Source organism: Narcine bancroftii, chromosome 6 (assembly GCF_036971445.1).
Source record: "Narcine bancroftii isolate sNarBan1 chromosome 6, sNarBan1.hap1, whole genome shotgun sequence".
Classification (NCBI taxonomy): domain Eukaryota; kingdom Metazoa; phylum Chordata; class Chondrichthyes; order Torpediniformes; family Narcinidae; genus Narcine; species Narcine bancroftii.
The window spans coordinates 142,502,656-142,525,129 of record NC_091474.1 but is presented as its reverse complement, the minus strand read 5'-3'; the positions used below and the strand labels follow the sequence as shown (position 1 = coordinate 142,525,129).

Here is a 22,474-nt window from a genome sequence, read left to right as displayed (position 1 = left end):
CCTGTGACTGGTTGTTATATCTGCACACAGCACAAGCCATATTTCATTCTATACTTGAGCAAACCTTATCACCATTTTTGAATGGACAACACGGCAGATAAAATAACCAGCAGAACTGAAATACTCCATATCAGGATGAGGGAACTAACCTTATCTGAATTATCCTGACTCATGGTTCCTGTCATCTGATAAAGAAAGTGACTGTGCAAGGAGTCAAGGTTTCTTGTGTCATTCAGACTGAAGTATGAGCTAAATTAGTTGGAGACATTACAGAAAATAAGGCAATCAGAAGAGGAAATTAATGGTAGAGAAAGTGGGAACACCAGTTGTAGTAAAACAAGATGCATTTTTGTTGTATTTTATTGATGGAACATGGGTTTAAAAAGATTGTGGTGTTGCTGGAGCTGCTGTTATGGCCACACTGCCACTGGGACGGAACCAGGAGAATAGGGAGCGATGACACAGTGCTCCTCCGTGGGGTCCTACTGCCCAGTCCTGATGCTGACGGCTCCAGAGAGATTTTAAATGGCTTGTTAAAAGAGCCGATGGTCTTTTAAAAAAAAATCCTGAAACCTTGAAAGTCTGTGCCCAAGATGACAGCCTTTATTTTGTTTGAGCACCTGCCCAAGTTTTGTTCATACCTTGATGAAGAGCTCAAGCCCAAGATGTTGGTTTGCTACATCTTTGCTATATAAAGGTCACTGTTGGACCTGCTGAGCTTCTTCGGCATTTCGTCGCTTTACTTCAACCACAGTGTCCGCAGACCTGCATGTTTTATTCTCACGAGGGCTGTAGACTCTGTGGAAGCAGCAGACCAGCACAGGGGCACCAGAAACAGGGACACGACCTGGAATCAGAATTTATTGTCATGAACATGTGTCTCGAATTTCATTGCATATTGGTATTTGAGATTCAAGGAAAATCAGAAAGCTTGGACTGAACAAAATGTCTAAAAAATGTCTGGTAGAAAGATTAAATTTGGTTGTTAATTGTTTAAAAGAGGCAAAATTGTCTCGAATACAAAGATCGTTATAACTTTGAATACCTAATCTGTCCGATGTCTGGAGGTCGCTATCTGTTCCATAAATTCGCTTTTCTTTTACAAGGTTACCTTGATTTGGTGGGGGTGGGGGTGGGGGGGTGGGGGTTGTGCTTTAGAATATATTTAGTTTTCAGGTTTTTTTTTGTTTGTTTTCTTTTTTATTTCCTTTTATCAATTTTTTATTTAGATTAACTTGGCAAATATGGGTTTAACGTGGTTATCACAGATTAATTCAATAACTTGTTTCATGTGGATTAAGGAATTATTTAATGTAGTTCCATCTGTTTTTGTGTGTATTTGTATCTATATGTTTTTTTCTTAAAATTTTTGTTTGTAGGTGTATGTTAAACTGAATAAAAATATTTTAAAAAGAATAAATAAATTAGTGCAAAAAGAAAAGAAACAGTGAGGTTGTGTCCATTCAAAAATCTGATGGCACAGGGGATAAAGCTGTTTATGGACCATTGGGTGTTTGTATTCAGACTTGTTTACCTCTTTCTTGATGCTACAGGTACATAATCCTTGCTGTCTATCCCCCGCCCAACCTAGTCGTGCTGCTGTCCTCTCTCTCTCAATGGTGATGATGGCTCTTTGCCTTACAGCAGACAAAAATTAAAGTATATCATGAATAATATATTTTTAATGGATTTACAGTATTCTTTGCTTGGCTTCGCGGACGAAGATTTATGGAGGGGGTAAAAAGTCCACGTCTTACATGGCCATAAAATGAACCTTTGAAGCTTTGAAGATTTGATTTATTCAGGAATTCTATTGAATTTTATTTTTCAACAGTGTGATGAAAAAAATCTAGAGTTAACACTGAAAATCAAGGATTTTAATGTTAATTTTTGCAGTTTGTTGTTCATAATTGATGTGACACATTTTATCCATTGTTTGGGATGGGCAGAGTTGGGGGAGGAGGCGAAGATAGAATAGTTTGTTTCAGGTACATATAGTATTGAGGAAAAAAATATGGCTACCTTCCTCCTTGAGTACTGGACTGTGGCCCTATGCTGATAACTAGCTCCAGAAGAGGCAAGGCAGGTTAGATGGTGCCCATGGAGTTTGAGGGGATCTCGACTCATTGGCTCAAACAGAAGAGATAAGTAGAAGTAATTGAGAAGGAAGAGATACCATCAGAATGGGAGAATATCCATGAGCTGTAATGTAACAACCAAGTCAGAGACTGAGAATTCTGTCCATAATGTCAACTCAGAAGACTTCAGAAATGTCAATAGATTGTATACTGGAACGATGTAAATAAATCTATTAACTTAAGTAACAAAATTCTGAACATTTATTTATTTTGTTGTTGAGGACACAGCATGGCCATCAAGCCAGTGCTGCCAATTATACCCATGTGACCAATTCACCTATAAACCTCATATCACTTGGTGCATTTTCTAAGCATTGTTCTTGTTGAGGAGCCATAAATTTCACCAGAGGTTCATTTGTGAAATCTGTTGGCAAAATGAATGCTACAAAATAATAATACATAAACCCATTGTAATATCTGGGCTAAATCATCAATAGAAGGTAAAACAGACAAACCAGCATAACTTACAGTCTGCTTTTGCCTTTCCTCTATGCCAGTTAATTTTATAAGCCATGAATTTCTAATTATATTTTCTGAAAAACAAAATCTTTTGGATCATTTAGGCAGTCTATGATGTGATCAATGCTTACTGTTGGTAAATGGAAATTAAGTAGAATTTGTCATTTTCTGGAAACATTTAAGATGAAGTTCTTGAAAGATTTGGCAGTGAATACCTGGGAATTTTTAGTATGGATTGCATCATTTCTTTTATACTGTGGGAAATGTGCAAACTTATTCAAAGCAGTTTTGTAAATTTGGTCATATTGTACTGTGTTTATAACTGTCAAATAGGAAATATCTCCTTAGCTAATTAAACAACCACTTAGCTAAGACAAGGAGTGCTCTGTGGGCAACCTAATTGCAATGGGGAAATTCCAAGAAATACAAAGCAAGCCCAGAAGGAAAAAGTATTAAGTTACAGATCCAAATCTGAAAAGCATCGATAAACCCACAAGCCACCTCTGGAGCCAAAAGGCAAGTTCTCAAATCTCTGAAAGTGAAAGAAGAATGAAAAGCCAATTGTGTATTCAAAGGAACTGATGGTAAAAGAAAGATCGAGAGAAGTATTTGCATTTATATACCAGCTTCAAAATGCTTTAGTTCCAATTAATTTCCTCATGATCATCATCTCCCTCAACTGAAGAGTCTATTCTCCTGTATATTAAGCAACACTTCACAGTAGCACTGAGATTTGTAAGGGCATTACTTTTATTGGTGATGCTATCACCAGTGATCAAGCTGGCAGAAACCTGAAGAACACCATTACCAGAATGGCTGCCGCACACTGATAAGCCTGCATATCCTTGTCCTCAGTAATCTACCCATGGCATCTGCATCTGTCTGAAATGGGAACTCTAGTACTAGGCACTGCACTGTCCTTGCAGAGACATAGTTCTGTCTTCTCCCCCAGGGCCACCTCCAATATGTAAGGCGGCACCACCATTGTGCTAAGCGGGATAGGCTCAGAACAGATCCTGAAGCTCACAACTGAACATCCACAAGCAGAAATATGGATCAGCATAGATCTTTCTTTACCATTCCATCAAGGCAGGGGATCAAACTTGTTACTCGAGGAACTTGCTGGGAACAGCACCAGGAATACTGAGATGCCATCCTAGTGTATACAAGAACATAAGAAAATAGGAGCAGGGGTAAATCATCTCACGTCTGACTTGCCATTCATCATGATTGAGACTGCTTTGCTCCATGCTTCAGGCCCTCCTCCATGCCAGTTCCCCATTACCCTCAAATGCCCTGTTTTTTTCCAAAATGTATCTTTTTTCCTCGTTAAATAACCACAATCCTCCAAGGGAGACAATTCCAGATACTTACTGCTCTCTGCAGCACCTCAATGCAAAATGACGACCTCTAATCTTAAGTAAGCAATGAGAAGATGGAGGGATCAACAGGACAGGTAGCATTTGTGAAGTAAAATGTTTTTTTAAAAAAATATTCATTCGTTCAAAAACAAATAATATATGACATATACAGCAATTAAACATGAACATGAACATTTTTTAATATATTTTATATATATATATATATAATATATAATATATAATATAATATATAATATATATAATTTATATATATATATATTTTTTATATATATATATATATATATATATATATTTTAAAAAATATATATATATAAAAATAAAAGAAACCCCCCCTTCAGCCAACTCTCCTAAGGAGAGCCAAAAAAAAGAAAAAAGAAAGAATATTAAAAAATGTTAAATATATATATTAAAATCTAATCAATATAAATTGAAATGTAAATATTCCGAGTATAACAGCCACTTGTTAATAAAAAAATTATAATTATCTTGTGAAAGATACGTAATTTTTTCCATTATTAAACAATATTTCATCTCATTATGCCTTCTATTAATATCAATCATATTTGTATCTTTCCACGTACTAACAATACATTTTTTTTGCTACGGATAAAGCTAAATATACAAAAGCAAGTTGAAACTTATCTAATTCCAAGCCTTTCAGTGGTTGCAAACTACCCAATAAAAATACTGTTGGATCTAAACCTATTTTAATCTTATACAGATATTCTAAAAACGATTGAATTTTCTTCCAAACAGATTGTATATGTATACATGACCAAACAGCATGAAAAAAAGTTCCAACCGTATCACCACATCTAAAACACAAATCTGATTCATTAAAACCATAATTTTTTAGTTTTTCAAGTGTCAAATATAATTGATGTAAAAAATTGTAATTAATCATTGCATAATGTGCATTTATCAAACTAGTTACGATATCATAACAGATATCTAACCAATCATCTTCAGAAAAAATAAAACCAATATCCGCTTCCCATTTAATTTTAGATCTATCCCAATCCTTTTTATCCATACCATCCTTAATATTTGATACGTTAATAAAATATAACCCTTCTCTGGTACCTTCATAAGAAAAGTCTCAAATTTAGTCATTTTAGGTAAAATCATATCTCTACCAAACATACATTTTACCAAAGATCAAATTTGATAATAAAGAAATAAAGAATTCTTATCAATACCAAAATCTTCCCTCATCTGATTAAAAGATAAAAACTTGCCCTGTTTAAAACAATCTCCCAAATTTTTCACACCTTTAAATCTCCAATGCAATAAACTTTGATTACGTATTGAAAAAGAAATAAGTTGATTATTATACAATGGAGTCAAAGCCAATAATTTACCCCTAGAACCTATCATTTTATTTTTCTTTATCCATAACTTCATTAAATGTTTTAGTATAGGCACATTATATTGTTGTAACAAATTCATATTTCACCTAAACAAAAATTGATGTATTTCAAATTCAGAAATACTTTCCATCTCAATTTTAGACCAACTAGGAGGCCGTACAAAATCCATCAATAAGCTAATAAATTTAAGTTGGGCTGCCTCATAATAATTTTGAAAATGTGGTAAACGTAATCCCCCCAAACTCATATTTCCAAGTTAATTTATTCAAAGATACTCTCGAAAATTTACCCCTCTATAAAAACTCCCTAACCATTTAATTTATATCTCGAAAAAAAAATTTATTAAGTAAATACAGAATAGATTGGAACAAATATTGTATACGCAGAAAGATATTCATCTTAATTGTATTTATCCTTCCCATTAAATTAATAGGTAAATCTTTCCATTTGATCAAATCAGTTTTGATTTTTTTTCATTAGCGGAACATAGTTTGATTTATATAAAGATTGATAATTAACATTCAAAATTATACGCAGATATTTAATTCAGTCAATCCACTTCAAATTAATAATATTCTTATAAACTGAATCATCTCCTTCACTTACCGGTAATTTTTCACTTTTTTCTCAGTTAACTTTATAATGCAAAAATGACTGAACTGGATTTTTAAAATACACCAATACATCATCAGCAAATAAATTAATTTTATACTCCTCTTCTAAAACTTTCATACCTTGTATCTGTGTATTTTGTCTTATCAACTGTGCTAAAGGTTCAATCACTAATGCAAACAAAGCTGGTGATAAAGGACAACCTTGACGAGTTGATCAATTTAACTTAAAGGATTCCGAAATCAAACTATTCGTCAATGCTCTTCTTAGGCTTGGCTTTGCGGATGAAGATTCATGGAGGGGTATGTCCACGTCTGCTGCAGGCTCGTTGGTGACTGACAAGTCCGATGTGGGACAGGCAGGCACGGTTGCAGCGGTTGCAAGGGAAAATTGGTTGGTTGGGGTTGGGTGTTGGGTTTTTCTTCCTTTGTCTTTTGTCAGTGAGGTGGGCTCTGCAGGAGGTTGCTACCAGTTTACTATATAGAGCCCTAATCCAACCAATAAAAGAAGGACCAAACTTAAATTTCTCCAAAACTTTAAACAAAAAATTCCATTCAACTCTATCAAATGCTTTTTCTGCATCTAAAGATATCACCATCTGATGATCTAAAGAACGTCAAAATCTATTAATCAAACTAATCACGTACAAAATATTATCTGAAGCATATCCATTCTTTATAAAACCTGTTTGATCAATATGAATCAACTTTGGTAAAAATATAGCCAATCTATTCACTAATATTTTAGCTTTTATTTTATAATCTACATTTAACAGAGAAATTGGTCTATATGAAGATACTTTCAAAGGATCTCTATCTTTTTTTAGGAATTACTAATTAAAGCACTAGAACAAGACTCAAGTAATTTATAACATTCTCCAACTTGACGTAATACATCCCCAAACACTGTAGATAAATTATCATTGAAAATTTTATAAAATTCAACTGAAAATCCATCATCGCCAGGCGATTTACTGTTCGGCATTTCCAACATAGTCATTTTCATTTCCGAATCAGTAAATGGTTCTTCTAACTCCTGTATATCTCCATGCTCTAATATCGGTAAATTCAACTGTGATAAAAATAATCAATCGATCGAGTTTCCTGTTTTCCTTCAGATGTATATAACTTTTTATAAAATGAATAAAATTCATCATTAATCTCACGAGATTTATAAATAATGAGAATTCCGTTTAACAGCATTAATAGTCCTCGATATCTGTTCTTTCTTTAATTGCCACGTCAATATTCTCCTCATAGTCTTATTAATCACACATTTAAATTGATAAGATTGCAAAGTATTATATTTCAATTTCAGCCTAGATCTTTTTTCTGATCTTCTGTAGCATCTTTCTGAAATTCCTTTTCTAACTCATCTATCTGTTTCTCTAATTCAAGACTCTGATTTAATTGATTCTTTTTTTTTATTTTAGAAGTATAACTAATTATTTGTCCTCTCAAATAGGCTTTCATAGCATCCCATAATACAAACTTACTTTGAACAGAATTAGAATATTCTTTAAAAAAAATTAATTTGTTTTTAAAAAAAATCAATAAACACCATATTTTTAACATCATTGTATTAAATCTCCAATGATAAGCTATTTGAATGTTCTCAGAAGTTTCATATGTAAAATATAACAAAGAATGATCTGAAATCACCCTACTTTTATATTCCACTTGTTGTATTTTCCCTTGTAAATGTGCCGATACTAAAAAGAAGTCAATCCTTGAAAATGATTCATGTCTAGATGAATAAAAGGAAAAATCTTTCTCTTTTGGATTAAGACGTCTCCAAATATCTACTAAATTAAGATATTTCATCAATGCTTGAACCTGAATTGCCATCTTGGATTTTTTAACTTTCTTCGGAGATTTTTCTAATAAAGTTTCCAAAACACAATTAAAATCACCACCAACTAAAATATTATCATTAGCCTGACCCAAACATAAAAATGCATCCGAAATAAATACTTCATCATCTTCATTTGGGACATAAATATTAAGTAAAGTCCAAAATTCACTAAAAATCTTACAATTTAATTTAAGAATACATCCTGCCTTTTCCTCTATTGATTGTAATTCAAAAGATAATTTTTTATGTATCAAAATTGCTACACCTTTAGCTCTAGAATTAAATGAAGAAGAATATACATGCCCAACCCAGACCCTTTTTAATTTCACGCTTTCTTTCACATTCAAATGTGTTTCTTGTAAAAAGGCAATATCAATTTTCATTTTCTTAATATATGCCAAGACTCACTACGTTTAATTGTACTATTTAAACATTAAAACATTAAAAGTAGCAAATCTCAACTTTGACATATCTACTATTATTACTAAATACCAATAATATCTTTATATAAAAACTCAAATCAACGTATATAGGCCCTCCAATAAAAAAAACACAAATTCAAAACTAAAAAAAATAAAATAAATAAAAAATAATAAAGCTAAAAAAGGAAACCCCCCCCCCAAAAAAAACTACCAAAATGTAGTAATCCCCTCAACAAAAATTGGGTGTGGGTCACCCACCAGTGGCTGATGACTAGTAAAGAACTTAGTGCAGATCTTCCCCTCCCCAGACAGTCAGTAACATCAAAATATCATAATAACAAAAGAAAAAATAGAATTAAAAAATTCTTCTTTTCATCCAGAAGATTCCAATCTCGAAGATCTCATTTCAGAAGGAGGTAGACTCTTTCCATTCCCTTTTTCACATTTCTGCCATTTCTTCCGCTTCCAGAGCAACCAGATTTTTCTTTAGGAGATAATGGTGGACTACGTTTTTGTCCTCTTATATCTGGCAATGAATCAGCAAAAATCATTGCTTCACAATCAGTTTCAAAAAACCGATATTGATAGTTTCCATAAAACACCTTGAACACAGCAGGGTAACGAAAAGTAGACTTATAACCCTTACGCCACAAAACTTCTTTAACTGGATTGAATCGACGTCGACGTTGAATGACTTCTTGACTCAGATCAGGATAAAAAAAGACTCTGCTATTCTGAATCAATAATGGGGTCTGTTGTTGTCTCGCATTTTGTACTGCAAGTCGAAGTATTGCTTCTCTATCCAAATAACTCAAACATAGAATTATTACCGGTCTCGGTGGTTGACCAGCTGAGGGTGTTCTTCTTAAAGCTCTATGGGCTATTTCCAGTGCCAATACCCCAGAGAAAAATTTGTGCCCTAATATTTGCGGAATCCAGTCTTTAAAAAAATGAAGAGGATCTTGTCCTTCTATACCTTCTGGCAAACCAACAATTTCCACATTATTCCTTCTGCTTTGATTTTCCAAATAATCTATTTTTCTTTCTAGCTCCTTCTCATGTTCTCCTAATTCTATGACTGATTTTTCCACCTTCAATACTTTTTCTGTGTTAGAAGTCACTTGTTGTTTACAGTCCAAAAAAGCAGTCTGAATGTTTAAAAATTCTTCATAAGGCGCACCCACACGTGCCTTAACCATATTTATTTCTGAACTCATACCAGCATTCATTTGAACCATTTCATTCATTTGAGATGTCAACAAATCCATTCCAGGTTTTATAACAGCTTGAACAATTGCATTCAATTGCATACACTGTGATTCAGTAAAGCTCAACTCTTCTCTCTCTGACATAGTGGCAGAACAAGGTAACTGCAGCTCCTGCTGCAACTCAACAGAAGGCATTTTAAAAGTTTTACTGCGGGTCTGGACTCCCAGCGACAGCACCCCGACTTCCTCAGGGGGTCGCCGCTGGTCTCCCCCCGCATCTCGTTGTTTTTTCATCAATTCACGAAGAAAAACTATTTCCTCAGATTGAAATGCTACCTGATGCATTTCCAACAATGGAGTCGTCTTCCTGCGTGCTCCCCCCCATTGAAATCGAAAAGCTTTCCAAATCAGGGTCCACTTCTTGGGAACACGCACCTTCTTCCGGAGAACGGGTAATTCCAGCGCCATCCTTCATTTGGTGAGCAATAGGTTTTGTTTTCAGCCCTCACAGGTGATCTTTGGGGTTTGGACAATGAAGAGATTGAGCCTGGGGCTGTATCAAGTCGTCTAGGCCCCAAATCTTCAGCACTTCGAAAATGTAACTTCTTTTGAACTTGAGGTTTAGTCTTTTTTACCATTAGTGGCCATAATAATTCCTTAATACTTTAAACTAAAATTTAAAAAGTTTAAACTTGAAAACAAAGGGTTAAAAACGGATATTTAAAAGTCTGGCCAGAGAGGTCAAGATTGCATGTCTAGACTCTACGCCATCTTGCTTGTGAAGTAAAATGTATTAACATTTTCGATCAGCAGCCTATTTTGAGACTAGGTCTGAAGGATCCTGACCCAAAACATTGACTATCCATGCCCCTCAACAGATACTATCTGATCTGCTGACTCCCTCCAACTTCTCATCGCTTGCTTAAGGTTCCAGCATCTGCAGTCCTTGTGTTCCAGTAGCTCTCCTGCAAGTTAAAACATCTTGACTTCTATATTGCTTTAAAGATCTTGTGTGTTTTCCATACTTAGAAGAGTACAGATCTAACTTATTAGCCTTTTGTGGGAGGGCAAATCTTTCTTTCCATAAAGTAACCTGGTACAAATGCATACTTTTAAATTATCTTGCTTCTATGGGCTATCTACCAGGATTCAGGTAAATAGCATGTATTTTCAGTGCCCTGCAGCCCCTACCTAATGCAGGCTGTGGTTAAACTGGCTGATGTGCCTCAGTGTTCCACTGGGATACCATTGATTTAAATAGCATCCCTGCACTCACACCTCCCCTTGATCTTCTCAATCAGCCATCCTCACTGGAGGCCCCACAGTCCCTCTTAGGGCCACATCACATTTAAGTAAATGCCCTGTTTTCTTTTCACCTTGCAGAACGTAATTATTTTTAAATATATTTTTTAATGTCGTTGATAAGAAAGGAATACGGAGGAAACCAAAACTTGACTGCTTCGCAGGGAAGGTGGGCAGGGGGGGGGGGCGGGGGGGGGGGGGGGCGGGCATAAACTTTCAGCAGAGTCCTAAGGAGTCTTTAGACAAAAGAAAGTTGGGAATGGCTCCTCTAGATTGCTTTTCCTCATCTGGAACCAGTGAAGGACCAGCACACCAGTGCTAGAAACCAGGCCCAAGCTTTTGCAATTGTATTTAGCCAGAAGTGCTGGAAAGATGATCAATCTCAGGTTCCTCCCTATATCCCCACTATTGCATTGATCGGGTAAACTGTCAGAATCTGCTTCCCAGAATAAAAAAAATTCACATCTTAAAGTTTCTATATTTAAGGTGAGAGGGGGGCAGGCTGGGGGTTGGACATAGAGACATGTGGGGCATGCTTTCTTTTAGAAAAAGAGTGGTAGGGGCCCGGAACAGGCTGTCAGAAGTGGCAGATGCAATAGAAACATATGAGAGGATTCTGAATGGATACATGAAAATGCAGGAGATAGAGGGATAGATGTGTAAGCTGCAGCATTTTAGATTAATTTGAGCATCATGTTCAGCACAGACTTTTGGGCCAAAGGACCTATTCCTGTGCTGTTCTATGTTCCACATTCATAATTTCTGGGTCCAAAAACTGGCAGCAACACCAGAACCAGGAAAGGGGAGAGCAGAGGCACAGTGGTGCTATAAAGGATTGAATCGCTCTACCTAATGCTGTCAGCAGTACAGCAAGGCCAGCACCAAGGAATGAGGGGATTCTGTGGGCATTGCCCCCCAAATGAGGTATTGTGATCCCCCCCTCCACCCACAGGACTATCTCCACGTGATATAAGCAACGTGTTTGTCTGTTACGTTAGAGGGAGGGGGAAGTGTGATGGCGGTGGCGCATGGAGGAGGTTCACCATGGTAGGTAGGTAGGCACCATCACCATTCCCTCTCCCCCCCCCCTCAGTGAGTGAATTTTCAAATACAGATTGTGCACTCCCGCAGTTTCCCTATTTCCCCCCGATTAGACTTGTTTTGACACTGACCCTGCCGTATAGGCTTTAAACAGCCCATTAAAGGAGCTGATGGAGTTTGTAAGCAAGCTCTCTTCCCAAGATGGTGGCACCTGTGCTCGACAGTGGCAGCAAGGGGTTGAAGACTCCAGGGAGCAGTGGACCAGCACAGGACACCAGAAATGGGAATAACACTTCTGCCTATTGAGATGGAGAAGCAGAGGATGCTTCTACGCAGGACAGTGATCACAGCAGTGGATCAGTGATAGGCTCAGCAGCTGAGAGTCCCTCACAGGCTACGGGTGACTGGCATTCGGGGGACTTGCACAGGCTGCAGGCTGCTGGAGACTGGCTCATCGGAACCAAGTGTTGGAGCCAGGATTCAAGAGGGTGCTGAGGGCAAGAAGGGCCCCAGGCATTGATCATGTCAGTGATTTGGATCTGGAGCTTGTGTTGCTGATGGTTTAAACTGGAGTCTGTGCAGCTACAAAGGCGGCAGGAGCACTGGAGACCAATCCATGGACACTCAGTGACTCTGAAGGGGCTCTCTTTTGCTTCTCTTTCTCTCTTACTGTAAGGGATGCTGAGGGAAACAAATGATGACTCCTTCATGTAATATTACACATTCTGTGCTATTACATGACAATAAAGAATCCTGAATCTTGAAAATCTGGAACTTTTGACCCAATAGCACTGAGAGTATCTTCACCAGAAGGAATGCAGTGGTTTAAGATGATGCTTAGTACCATCTTCTGAAGAGTAACTTGTGACGCCAGCTTCCAGAAAAGAAATGAATAAATATTTTGTTTTAAAAATCATTCCACTTTTATGAATTGTACACTCATTGTAGATTACAAGATGTTTTCTAAGAATTTGACAAAGGGCAGGATTTGACTACATGAAAAAGGTGAGTAATTGGGATTAAACTTGTGAAGGTCGTCACATATGCAAGTAATCATCAATCACAATCAAAGTTAGTTTCTGGCGGGAAATGGACTTTCTTGAAAATATTATGATGTAATGCTCAAATGGACGTAGTTCCCCATTTACAATTTCAATCCTTAGAATAGCGCTATGTATTGATAGTATTAATGCAGCAAAATCAACAAGAAGTGAAACTAGAATGGTACATTATACAAAGAGCAAAACCAGACTCCAACAATCTCTATGTGCAGCTGACTCAATGCTTCCCCATTTTCTCAATCAGAATAAAGTTTATTGTCACGAACATACGTCACGATATTTGTTGTTTTGAAGCAGCAATATTGTGCAATATGGGTGCAAAATTGCTGAAAATTACAATTAGTAAATTGAAGATTAAAAAAAAATAATTAGTGCAAAAAAAGAGAAAAGTGAGGCATTGGTTCATTGCCCATTTAGAAATCTGATGGCGGAGGGAAGGAGCTGTTGTGTAACTTTGGTGAGTGACTTCAGGCTCCTGTTCCTCCTTCCTTATGGTAGCAGTGAGAAAAGGGTTTGGCCTGGGTGTTGAGGACCCTTGATGATAGAAGTTGCTTGCTTGAGATATGGCCTCTTAACCATGTACTTAATGGCTTGAAGCCTAATGCCAATGGTGTGGCGCTGGCTGAGTTTACAACCCTCTGTAACATATTACTGTCCTGTACATTGGCACCTCCATACCACACAATGATGCAACCATCAAAATGCTCTCCACAGTGCGCATCTAGAAATTTGTGGTGACATACCAAATTTTCTTAAACTCCTAATGAAATGTAGCTGCTGGCAAGCGTTCTTCATGATTTGCCTTGACACGATGGCCTCAGGATAGGTCTTCAGTGATGTTGGCGCACAGGAAGGTGAAGCTCCTAATCCTCTCCACTACTGACCACTCAATGAGTTATTGCTTTCTCCTGGTTTCCCCTTCCGGAAGTCCACAATTAGTTCTTTAGTTTGATAACATGGATGCAATGTTCTTGTTGTGACACCACTCAACTGGCTGATCTATCTCACTACTGTACGCTTCCTCATTGCCATCTCTGATTCTGCTGACATTCATGGTGTCATCTGCAAATTTGGAGAGGGGGTTTGAGTTGAGCCTAACCACACAGTCATGGGTGTAGAGAGAGCAGAGGTAAGCCCACATTCTTAAGGTGCACCCGTATTGATTGTCAGTGATGAGGAGAAGTTATTACTGATTTGTAATAACTATGGACTTTCATTGAGTAAGTCAAGGAGTCAGTAACAGAGGCCCAGATTTTGAAGCTTGCTGACCAATTCTAAGGGGATGATTGTGTTGAAAGCTGAGGTGTAATTGATGAAAAGGTGCCTGATGTAGGTGCCTGTGCAGAACAGAGGTCACAGTCATTCAAAGCACGAACTAAAGAACAAAATTTTGCATTGTTTGAACTAATTCAAGTTGCTTTAAGGACAGCACAGTTAACATAGTGAAAGCACTACACTCTTACACTGTCAGCAACCTGGGTTCGAAACTGGCACTGTCTGTAAGGAGCTCGTACATTCTCCCTGTGACTGTGGGTTCCGTTGCAGTGTTCTAATTCCCTCCTATCTTCCAAAAACGTTTGCAGTATTGTAGGCTAATTGATGTATTTTGGATGCCATGGAAGGGCCTGCTACCATGCTGCATCTCCAAACTATTAAAAATAAATAGGTTATTACTGAGAGAGAAAAAAATCCCTCCAAATGAACATGGTGCTTTTTGCAGGAGACTCCAGATTCAGATTAATGGAAGCCCAGTATTCCTCTCATTTGATGCAATATCATGTAGATCTCTCCCTGGAAATCAAAGCGCAAAGTACATCACTTACAACTTTGCAGGAAATGAATCTATCCCTGGTTTATGACTACATAATTCAGTTCTGTCAGTTTGATTAAAGGAACTCAGTGAGCTTGAACACATGGTCTCGATTAATACTCATGTGATGAGGCAATTAATTTGTGAGTGACCAGATAAAACAATCTCACGTACCCAGATCAGGTGTGCGGAGGAAATAAAACAAAATCTTGGTGGTCCACACAGGGAGTATATAACCCCAATAACATTGACTTTCTTTCCTCCAATTGTAAAGTTTCAACTACCAACTACTCAGTGTGCAACAGATCTCATTTGAAGGTGGAAATAAGAAATTCCCATGTGTGAACAAAAAGTTAATCCCGATGATCAGTCCAAATAAATCTCTCAGGAAGTTTCAACTTCATAAATATTCAGAAGTTCTATGGGGCAATGCATCACATTTTACAAAGACTACACAGAGACAAATTGCATTGAACACAATGCATTTTCATTCTTACTTTCATTAAAGGGCTTGCAATACAGTAATGAATGTGTGTTGAACTCTTGCCCCAACGATTAGTTTGCATTGAATGTGTCTAAGAACTATTTTCTACACCACATTGCCTTAAACTTTGCACTTGTTTTTCTTTTATTTATTGAAAGCATTACTGCAAGGCCAACAGATATTTTTTTTTATTGTAGTGACCTTTTTTTTCCATCTTTGAAACTAATGTGCCTGGAAATTCATTTCCAATCAGTGCACTAAACATGCCACATTGTGGTCATTTAAATGGAATGTGTTTCAGGTACAAGGCACTGGCACAGCTCTAGAGCATGAATAGTCCCCATCAATGAGAAATGAATTTCAAAGGAATTCAAAAGAAATGAACAATGTTGGTTTATAGCTTAAAATATTTGAAAAAAAGGTGATTGATGATTGAAGAGCTCTTCACTCAAAATATGGGAAGTCCATGCTCCTCCAAAGATGGTGAAATTTCTGCTATCTGTACATTATTATCTCCATATCACTTCCCTTTGCTTGCCTCATAGTTTTATTTATTTGTCTTTCAAAAGTTTGCACTGATAAGTGTTGTTGTGACCAGAATCCAGATCTCTTCTGGACATAATTTATACTATTTCTCTTCCCTATCGAAGAGATCTATGTGAGACACTGCCTCAAGGAAGCAGTCCACATCATAAAGCACAACCTCTTCTCAATGCTACCTGCAGGTAGAAGGTACAGATGCTTGAAGACCAGCATCTCCAGGCTCAAGAATAGTTTCTTTCCAAATGCTATCAGCCTCTTGAATTGCCCTTGTGGCATGAATCATAGACTACTATGACACCACAAAAGGTCTGACTGCACTATTATAAAGGCTTTTTTTTGCAGTGTGAATATTTATTATGTACTTTTTGGGTTTGGTGTCTCTTTAATTCGATTACATGTACAGTTGCAGTTTTTTTTAAAACAAAGTACCTACTCAGCTGTAACAAGTAAGAATTTTGGTGTGTTTGTAGTTTATGCAATGTCGATGAAAATAAACTCATTATAATCCCTTGATCAATCCTGCCTTTCTGGTGTGTATTGTTGTGAGTTTATTTTTGCTGGGATTGAGGACTAATGGAGTCATGAGTCACATTCATCAGGAAATGTGCATCTCTAAGGTGCCAAACATCAATGTAATAAATGGGGGTCTTCATGATTTTCTGGCACCTTGGAATCTCCTTAGAAACTGTACACTCTCTTTTATGTGGGGAAAGATGAGATCTTCATCTTGCAAAGTATTTCTCCATTGATAAACTCTCTAGGTGGTTGTCTAGACAACTGAAAGGTCAAACGAAGACCCAATGGACAACTGAAGGTTAGATGTGCCAATTCAAGTATATCTACTGCTCTGTTCTCTTGAAAATTTTAAATGAACTTTTACTGAGGTACCATAATGTGGTTAATCATTTGAGTTTTAAGCTATAGCCTGGAAGGAACAAGGCAAAATGAGTCGGGTGATCAATAGATCAAGATCTGATTTTAATTTTTGGTTGTAAGTCTTCTGAGATTGCTGTGGGTGATGAACTGGTTGAGCTTTTTACAGATCTGCTTCACAGGGCCCTTTGAAGGCCATTTCATTTCTTTAATACTATGCATAGGTCATGCACACCAAAATTAAGTAGGCTTGAAAGCAAATCAGTAGAAAGTTGCAGGCTTTAGATGTTTACACTGCATTCATGCATTAATGTGTGCTGGTTAGACTTGACATCAAGAAGAGTTTGGAAAATATGTGAAAATGGTGTGACTGGCAACACTTCAAACCATGTGCTTGCTTAACACAAATATTAGCTCTATTCGCGAGTTTTAGTCCCTTCATTTTGATGGCCGTCTCATGCTGCTGGTAACTGTTCAACTCAAATGATGGGTCTGGCTTCTTTGTGCATGCTGGCCTTTGTTGTCATCACATGCTGTGCAGGAGTCATGATCAATGTTCAGATGCTGTCTTGTGTTGTAATTAATTGCCCCTTTGGGGTGACAAGGCCCAATTATCAAACAGGCTAGCATGGAATTAGCCTTCCTAGTGATTCAACTCTTAACAGATTTGATCAAACAGAAACCATTAATGAACTGACAGGCAGACACAGCTGATTGTCCTTCTGCAGACAAAGATGCTGCAGTCCCCATTAACATTATTTATTCCATATCCTAGATTATTTTGATGAACATTGCATGGTGATTTTTTTTATTTGCAGTGGAACAAAAGTTTCAATTTGATCAAAATGGATATTCTCATACACATGCATGGCTATGTTTATTTTTATAAAGATGATCAGTTATTATTCTCTTCTGACCACAAGCTTTAGTTCTATTAGAAGGCAGGTGACCATTCCAAAGGAGGACATGGTCATAGATTACCACATATAGACAGTGCGTTTGCATTTGTTGTTTTTGCAATACTGTTTAAATTAAAGGCAGGCAAGCAGCCAGCATGTTAAAGCATGCCCTGGTGGGGAAGTTAAAAACATCAGTCTGACCAACAAACATACTGGAGTTGTGTATAGTAGAAAAATGCAAGTGGGCAAAAAGAAGTGAAATTCATTTCAACACTCACCAAAGCAAAGCGGATTTTACAGCTTCCATTGACATTGCTGATGTTTTTTAAATAAATGGAAGCATTTAACCATCTTCAAAAAAATACTTGAGAATCTTTCAAGGCACAATTGCAGAATGAAAGTCTACTTGAGATCAGGTACAACTATTTCAATTCCACTCCCCATTCCCATCCTGACATGTCGATCCATAGCCTCATGCACTGTCAAACTGAGGCCACCCACAAATTGGAGGAACAACACCTAATATTCAGTCTGGGAATTTTTCAACTAGATGGCATTAACATCGACTTTCAGTTTCTGTTAGGTCCCTCCCCTGTCCCTTTTTCTTCTTGTATCTCTTTTTTTTTGGATAGAATTTGCGTGACTTTACTGGTCTGAAGAATGTCTGATGTTGCACCATTGGTTGTTCACACATGAACGACCAAAACTCGAAATCTCCATTTCCTTATACGAGTTATAAGGAATACCGGAAGTGCAGTCATTAAAGAGGCGGGACTTGCAACATGCATCATCGATATGTTCTAGTCATTAGCCCATTATTCACAGAGTGCCTACATTTACTTTAGACTGCAGGTGTTCCAGGAAATTTACTAGGGGTCTGCGAGATAAAATATTAGAATAGAAATTGCATCCTCATTCCCATTCTGACCTTTTGACACGGGATGTGTCCCGGGAAAATGATAGTAATTTCCTTTTTACACAGGATGCGTTCCAGGAAAATGGAGCCCAGCGGCTGTGTAAAAATCATACCTATCTCATTTCTGCCAGCTCCCTACCTCATTCCCTCTCAATTCAGAAAGTCAGTTCCCCCCCATCACTTCTTAGCTTTTTTCCCCTCTTCTACCCTCTTACCCAAGATCTCTTTACTGTTGACTTGTCCCTTCTTCCCTCTTCTTATTTAGACACCTGTGTACTCTTTGCTCGTACCTCAACAGGGGCTCAGGCCCAAAATGTTGGTTATATCCCTTTGCTTAGAAAGATGGTGCAGAACGTGCTGAATTTCTCCAACACCTTCTGTATTGCACTAAATTCACAGCGTCTGCAGACTTCCTTTTTTTAACTCCTGAAAAACACCTGTTTCTTCTTGTTAACCAGATCCTCAACATCCTTTAAGATACAAAGTACCCCATGCCTGTTAAATTTGCCTTCATTACTGACAGGGACATTCAAACTCTGTACTCTCAAAATTTCATGATTGAACACCTCCCACTTACCAAGTAAACCTTTGGCAGAAAACAACCTGTCCCAATCCATATTTACCAGATTGTTCCCCATTCCTTCAAAATTGGCCTTTCTCCAATTTAGAATCATAACCCTAGGACCAGATCTATCCTCACCCACAATTATCTTGAAAACTAATGGGATTAAGATCACTGGACCTAAAGTGTTCTTTAAGCATGGTTTTATCAACTGTCCAGTTTTGTTCCCTGATGGGAGATTCATTATTGGACACTCTGGTTTGGATATCTATATATTGATTTGGGGAACTTTCTTGAACACATTTTGCAAACTCTAACCCATCACCTCTTTTACAGTATGGGAATCCCAGTAAAATAGGTGAAAAATTAAAATAATTGATTATAACAACTTTGTTTCCCCGTAGCTGTCTGCTATCTCTATGCAAATTTCTATCTCCAATTCCCGCTGACTATTGTGTGGTGCATAATTGTTATATGTGGATTGTGGAGTAACGCTGGCCTCCATGCCTGTCTGGAATGTATGGATTGCAGGTGGTCACATGTCCTCCCTGTCTGAAACTTATTCTGAAGTCACATTATCTGTCAATCAAAGTTGGACTCCGGCCACTTATTAGTGCACACCTTATCGTTGGCTCATTTCAATGACCTATGGTCATTATTAGCTAGGCACCCAGATCAGAACTGTATATAACATTAACAAACAGCACAACCTTTTTCTCTGCCTCATGGTCCAAGGCCCAGACATCACTCCATGCCAGGTCACTACTGTGGACATTGCTGAAAGCGTCACAGGTAAGGTGTGCACTACACTTAAGTTGAGCCATAGTTCAGTGCTTGCAGAGAGCTGACCTCCATTGGTACAGGGAACCAAGAGTGTGCGTTTAAGTCCTTGAAAGACAGTGTTACTTAACACTGAGCCGCACCCGAGGTACAAGGATTGGTCTGTGAGTCCCTCTCTGCGAGTGTGTACATATGCAGAAGCATGTAGAAGAGAGGCGGCCACTGGTTTTGGAGTCCAAATTGGGTCCAATGTGAATATCTGTAGATGTTTAGTAATAGAGTAATTGTTTTGTCAGGCGTTCTCCCGTTTCTCTCCTGTGTGTTCAGTAAAATTACCTGTGTCTAGACTCATCTCACTCTGTGAACCTACCAAACCTGATACTCTTCCAGAACAGAACAATAAACAATCTCATTAATATGATCAACATATTCCCATTCTGCATTTCCACCCACAAGGCCTCAGTAGACATGACCTCTTGTCCATCCTGTCTTAGTACTGCCATGACAATTTCCGTAACTAGTAATGTCATCTCCCTCCCCACCCCTTTCCTTCCTCCTCTCCACCCACCTTCTCTCCCTGCTCTCCCCATTTCCTCTTTTCTCTCTTCCCCTACCTTTCCTCCCTCTTTCCTTCCCACCCCTTCCTCCCTCCTATCCCCACCTTATCTCCCTCCTCTCTCCCCTACCTTTCTCCCTCCTCTCTCTCCACCCCTCCTCCCTCCCCATTCCTTCCTCCCTCCTCTGTCCCCTTCCTCCTATCTCTCATCCCCCTGCCATCCTCCCCAGCCCTCATCCCTCCACCTCCTCATCTCATCCCTTCTCGCTCCCCCTCTACCCCTCAGCCCTCCTCCCTCAGTAGCCCTTCTTGGGCCTCTCCCCTCCTCCCACCCCTCAGCCCTCAACCCTCTTGGCCCTGCTCATCCTTTATTCTCCCCCATCAGCACCCCTCCACACCCAGCCCCCTTGCTCCTTCCTCCATCCCCCCTCATCCCCCCCACTGCATCCCTCTCCTCTGGCCTTCATCCCTCTCCCCTTCCCCTTTGTCCTTCTCCCTCTCCTTTTCATCCTTCTCTCCCTCCCCTTTGTCCTTCTTCCCCACTGCCTTCATCCATCTCCCCTCCCCCTTCATCCCTCGCCCCCTCAACCCTCTCCCCCTCCCCTTCCTCCCTAACCCCTCCTTGTCCATCTCGACCACCCCCTTTGCCCCTTTCCCCAACTCGTCCCTCTCCACCACCCCTTTCATGAACTTATCTTGCAGGACTTCAACACCCTTCCTTCCCACATCATTGATTTCTATGTGGACCACGACATCTGGCCGCTCACCCTCCTTCTTGAGGAATCCATGGACTCAATCCAAGACGCAACAGATCCTGGCACCTGAGAGGCAACATATAATCCAGGAGTCTTGTTCTCATCCACAGAAACTCTTACCTGTCTCCCAAATTATTGAATCCCTTTCACTGTTCATTACTTCTTCTCCTCCTCCTCGAAGCCAGAAACCTGACCACCATGGCTTGTTCCTGGTAGGTCAACCATCCCCCTCATCATTATCCAGAACGGCATACACATTGATGGAACAGCTGCAGGGGAACCCTTCATTGACTGCCTATTCTCTTTCCCTCTCCTGATTATTGCCCACCCACCTTCCTCCTGCCTCCTAGGTGTAACTCCCACCCTCTAACTTCTGTCCATCACCTCTTCAGTCGCCTAAGTGATCTGGAGTTCACAAACAAAATCTGTAAAGAGCTGCAGCTGAAAACAGGTCTCACAGATGAAATCATCAGGGACACTGGTGGTTTCCCTGATTCTCCACATTCTGCAAAAGGAGAATAATCTTACCCTGGCCTCACATTCCCACTATTCTCTCTCTCTGTGTGAAATAAGGAAACTGTCTTACCTGACCTCATCCACCCTCACCTGTGCCTTCTTGCAGAATCCCTGTAGGGATACTGACACTGCCAAACCTGTGCCACTTCCTCTGGAGCCAAAACCCTCTACAACTGGCTGGTGTAGTGGTTAGCGCAATGCCTTTACAGCACCAACAATCGGGACCGGGGATCGAATTCTGCACTGCCTGTAAGGAGTTGTACGTTCTCCCCGTGTCCTTCCAATGTTCGAAATGTACTGAGGGGGTGTCGGTTAATTGGGTGTAAATTGGGTGGCACAGACTCGTGTGCTGAAATGGCCTGTTACCGTGCTGTATGTCTAAATTTAAAATAAAACACGCTTATGCTAGCTGACCACACCATGGCAGCTCCAGATGAGCTCCACTTCCTTTTATTGGCTACAGTTAATTGACATATGGGGAACACATGATGAAGATCTGACAGAGCCACTGTACCAGTAGTAATGCAGACCTGCAGGGAGGGGAGTCCTGTGGGATTCAGCCGCCCAGTTGTCTGCTGTCGGCTCTAATAGGGCTTTGAATGGCCCATTGAGAGAGTCAACAGTGGTTTTAGTTGAAATCTTGTGACTGCGGTCTGCGCCCAAGATGGCGGTTCCTATTAATCTGCAGCAGCCACAAGGGGCTCTAGACTCCGGGGAAGCAGAGGACTGGAGCAGGGCACCAGAGGATGGGAAGATCATGCATTGTCTGAGAGGAAAAAGCAGAGGAGACAACCCGCGAGGACAGTGACCACAGCAGCGAACCAGTGAGAGGGCCCTGCGGCTGAGGGACCAGTGCATACGGCAGGCTGCTGGCCACTCAAGGTGAGGAACCCATGGAAGCTGCGGTCTGCTGGAGACTGTTGTCGGGAGA

General features: G+C 39.2%; 1 long non-coding RNA gene across 1 annotated transcript in view; it reads right to left on the bottom strand.

Annotated features, from left to right (window-relative positions):
• Positions 1-378: 378 nt before the first annotated feature.
• The window catches only part of LOC138737610 (uncharacterized), a 47,521-nt gene continuing 25,425 nt past the window's right edge, over positions 379-22,474 (bottom strand). Inside the window, exon 3 of the long non-coding RNA XR_011341063.1 lies at positions 379-847. This is a non-coding gene — a long non-coding RNA (uncharacterized lncRNA). The remainder of the gene's footprint in view (positions 848-22,474) is intronic.